Genomic DNA, 4,778 nt, shown 5'->3' on the forward strand with positions numbered 1-4,778 from the left:
ATACGGTTCTGTTATGTCCCATATATTACCCTTTCATGTCCCAAGGAAGACATTTTCTCTTAGAGATTTTCATTTAGTGTATCTTTAAAAAATCTTGTGTTAAACTTGCCTCCATCTTTTTCTTGGGTAAGGACAACCCAGAAATGGCCCTTTTGTGTCTGTTATGTTGCCATTCACAGCTTTCTTGATAGGCCTAGTACAATCTTGAGAACAGGGTTGCTGTATGCTGAGTGTCAGACGGTAGCTCTTAGCTTTGCTTATCTTAGGTAGTTATGCTGTGCATTTTTTATTGGTGTATCATGTTTGATTTGTCCCTAATACCTTTGAAGTTTTTCTGAGAAATGAATAATGCAACATGAACTTATTAAAATACATTTTAAGCCTTAAAAAAAAAAAGAGAGAGACAGTTTTTCCTGTGGTGGGCTGAACTGTGTCACCCAATAAGAAATGTTGAAATCCTAAACAGTGGTACCTGTGAATATGACTTTGAGTATAGTCTTTGCCAAGAATATCAAGTTAAAATGAGGCCATACTGGATTAAGGCCCTAAATCCAATGATACAGTCCTTATAAGGAGAGGAAGATTTGAAACACACATAAAAAATAGACACACAAATACAAAGACCATGTGAGAGGGAGGCAGAGATTGAAATAATGCAGTTGCAAACCAAGGAACTACAGGGATTTTCAGCAACCACCAGAAGCTAGGAGAGAGCCGTGAAACAGATTCTCCTTCAGACCTTCTAGAACCACTTTACACACACCGTTAATTTAGATTTCTGGCCTCTGGAACTGGGAAAATATAAATTACTGCTGTCTTAAGCCACCCACTTTAATGGTAATTTGTTAAGACAGCCCTATAAAGCATTGCTCCTGTCTGTTTATGCTTGAAACAAGATCCTTCTTGCCACTTTAAAGCACTTCCAAATTCCACCAGAGAGCCTCCTTCAAATATGGGGTTGGCCAAACTGTTCATTCAGGCTTTTCTGTAAAACTCCAATGAACTTTCTGATCCATCCAGTAGTTACTCCCTTTCATATAGTAAACTAATTTTGGAGAAAACTCTTCTAGGGAGGTAATCCGAACTAAAGGAAATCATTTATGTGCAAAGACATATATGATACTTTTAGTTATAACAATAAAATAAACATTTCCAAGAATGGAGAGAGGGATGATTATATAACTCGGGTTATGCCTGGAAGAATATTACCAAACCATTAAAGACAACATTTTGTAAAAAGTTGTGAATGGCTCAGGGAAAAAGTACAAGATATAATGTTAAATGAAAAGAGTAGGATAAAAAATGTATATGCTATAAGACCTCAATAATGTAATATTTTACATAATTGTGGGAGAAAATACACTGAAGTGTTGCTAGTGTGGTTTCTTGGTTGTGTGATTGTGGGTTGTTTTTTTTCTTTGTTTTTCTAATGTGAAGCAGACATCATTACTCAAGTTTTAAAAATGAAGAAGCAGAAATAGTGATTTTATTGCTGGAACAAGAGAAATACAATTTCTAGATACAAGGCTTTCATATTACTCTGTAATCAAACATTTAGCTCAAGTGGTCATTTTCAAAGGGATTATGTTTGTTACAGTGGTGAAACCCAGGGCTTTATCTTTGTTTTCTTATGATGCTAATAAGTTAACAATAAAAATAATTTAAAAAGAAGTAATCCCACAATGATGAAAAGAGCGTGAAAGCAAATGACAGATGGTAAGAAACATAGTTTCTCCCCAAATTTCAGTATCTTGATGCAGCTGAGATTTAGTTCTTACTCATGTAAGAGTCCATTGTAGACTTTTGAGTCAGCAAAGACAAGGGAGCTCATTTTTGCCCTTGTGGCGATTCAGGGACCCAGGCTTCTTCTATCTTAAGGATCTGCTATCTCGTAAGGCTGGAGAAAGTCCACATTTCTTTAAAGTCTAGGGGTACATGTTACTTTTGCATTCATAATCTGTTTATTGTGACTAATCACTCAGCCACCCTGAGATGCAAACTGTTATGCAGATTGTTATGCAAATCGAGATGCAGGTATAGATGCTGGCTGCGTAACTTATTCCCATAGACAACTCCCATAGACAACTATGGAGGATGGAACATGGATTGAGGTGAACATTACAATTATCAGCAACATTTTGGGAGGCAGAAAAGAGTTCAATAAATAGTAACTGAGTTAGTAGAGTGAATAAAGCTGAAACCTTACTGTCTGCAAGGTGGAAAGCTACCAATTATAAAGTTATTAACATCTGTAAAGGATATTTCAGATCCTTGGAAAAGCTAATAGGAATTGGGGGGGAAAAAAGATTAAAGGAAATTACTCTTTGAGAAAACTGTCATGGAAAGACCAAACCACAGAGGACATATCAGGCATCCTGACTGCAATGGTCTGTCGTATAAAATCACTCTAAAATGGGTCCATCTACTGGTGTATCAGGTTCATAATACCAATTAGGTTTTGCAGGCTACCTCTTAAATAGGATTGGACTGCTAAGGGGCCACCAGAATCCTGAGGAAAGATATGTATTAAAGCAAATAAATAGAAGAAAGAGTCTGATGGAACTAGAAACTAGTAAATAACAGAAGGGGAAAAAAACTATTATTAATTTTCTCAGAGAAATAAGAGAACATTTTGCACCTATGGGACAATAATAAGATGCTGTTATTTTTGAAAGAGCATCAAGAGAACAAGAACTCTTGAAATTTTTAAAAACTGTGATGATAGGAAAAAGTTTGATGGAAGAGTTGGAAGATAAAGTTAGAAAATTTTCTCATAAAGAGGAAGAGAAAATAAAGATGGAAAATAGGAAAATGGTAGCTAAATTAAAAGCTCATTCTAGGAAGTCTAACTATGTCTGATTGAAAGTGTTCCAGGACAAGACGACAAAGAAAATAAAGGGTGACAATTACTTATAAATGCCCCCCAAAATTCACCAGACCTAAAAGTTCCACCTATTGCTCAACACAGTGAACAAAAAAGACCAAGAATCTACCCAAGTGTCTACATTATTTAAGAATGGCATTTAACTTCATCACCACAGCAATATCTAGAAGACAAAGGAGTCATGCTCACCAAGTTGTAAAATAAAGTGATTTCCACTCTGGAAATCTCTACCTGACTAAACTAAATCATTTGTGAAGTTAGTAAATATCTTTTCAGAAATGCATTATAGTTGGTGGTGGGAAGGGATAACCAGAAAACAGACCTCATGAGAACTTAAATCTGGGTGTCTCTAATGGGAAATCAGAACCCAGAGGGTGGAATCACCTTCTGGCAGCAAGCATGTCTGGCAGGATCTGGAGTTATGGAGGAGAGACAACTGCTACTGCCAGGAGATGTTACATGAGGCAGAGGGGGCAGTTACAGGGCGGCCTCTTCAACTTGGAAGTATTTCTTCCATATTTCAGACATCTTTATGCAACTCAAACTGTCTTGGCTGAATGCCCATACTTCTCCGGGGCTTTTGTTGGGAAGGTTCAAATCCGCATAGCTACAATTATTTACTTTTAGTAAAGACGTTTCTCCTCAACCCTTTGGGTTGACAGTCTGGATTCTTCCATCTCTTGCTGTTGTCTTCCTCTAAGGCAATAAACAGTCCTGTCACGTCTCCTACTTGACATCAGGAAAACTTCACTGTCCATGAAAGAGGTAGGTCACAGCTTTGGAACTGTGGTGCTGGAGAAGACTCTTTGAGAGTCCCTTGGACCTCAAAGAGATCAAACCAGTAAATCTTGAAGGAAATCAACCCTAACGATTCATTGGAAGGACTGATGCTGAAGCTGAAACTCCAATACTTTGGCCACATGATGCAAAGAGCTAACTCACTGGAAAAAACCCTGAGGCTGGGAAAGATTGAGGGCAAGAGAAGGGGGCGACAAAGGGTGAGGTGGTTCGATGGCATCACCGACTCAATGGACACGAGTTTGAGCGAACTTCGGGACAGGGGTTTAGTGAAGGACAGGGAAGCCTCGTGTGCTGCAGTCCGTGGGGTTGCTAAACAGTCGGACAACTGACTGAACAACTGAACGACTGAACAACAACAGCTTTCTCAGTGAGAACCAAGTTACAAAACTCTGTTTTGAAAACATTCAAAGTGCTTTACCCTTGGTCTCCACGAGGTGGAAGCGTTCCGAGAAACAGAAGTCATCTCTTGGCATCCCACTCTCTCCGCCCCCAGTCCGCCCCTGCCACAGCGCCAGGACTGGTTGGCACATCACGTCAAATAAAGTCATTCACAATTTATGTATCACGAAATTCAACTTCCAAGAACGTCCCTTACGTTCGAAGTCGAGAACTCGGGACAAACACTCGGGATGCAGCGAGCCCCGCCTTTCCTCCGACAAGGGCAGCAGGGAGCGCGGCTCTGCAAGCACGGTATCGGAGCGCCGGTCACTGCATCTGGGCAGCCCGGGTGACTGTGGTCGCGCGGAGAGCCGCCCCGCGAGCTGAGAGCCGCCCCGCGAGCTGCAGAAAAGGCAGAGAGGAGCGCGAGAAAGCACGGACCTACCACTTCTATCCCGAGAAACCGATTTGCTCTTGAGTTTTGCACTAGGAGCTCTGGTGCGCGCAAGAAAAGGTGTGTGTGCTATGGAGGCAGATACGAAAACAAGGATGAGGATACAAATTTCGGCTTTTCAGAGGACGTGTTATGGCAGAACTGAAACTATATGGTATCAGGAAGGAGTGCTATCAGCCTGGCTAGCTGTGGGGTTCCATGGTGTAATGGTTAGCACTCTGGACTCTGAATCCAGCGATCCGAGTTCAAATCTCGGTGGAA

At 40.5% G+C, this 4,778-nt stretch overlaps 1 non-coding gene across 1 annotated transcript; it reads left to right on the forward strand.

Moving 5' to 3' along the window:
• Nucleotides 1-4,709: 4,709 nt before the first annotated feature.
• TRNAQ-CUG lies at nt 4,710-4,778 on the forward strand. The gene has a single exon. It is a non-coding gene; the product is annotated as a tRNA-Gln (tRNA).

The sequence above is a fragment of the Bison bison genome, unplaced genomic scaffold (genome assembly GCF_000754665.1).
Source record: "Bison bison bison isolate TAMUID 2011002044 unplaced genomic scaffold, Bison_UMD1.0 scf7180017863991, whole genome shotgun sequence".
NCBI classification, from domain to species: domain Eukaryota; kingdom Metazoa; phylum Chordata; class Mammalia; order Artiodactyla; family Bovidae; genus Bison; species Bison bison.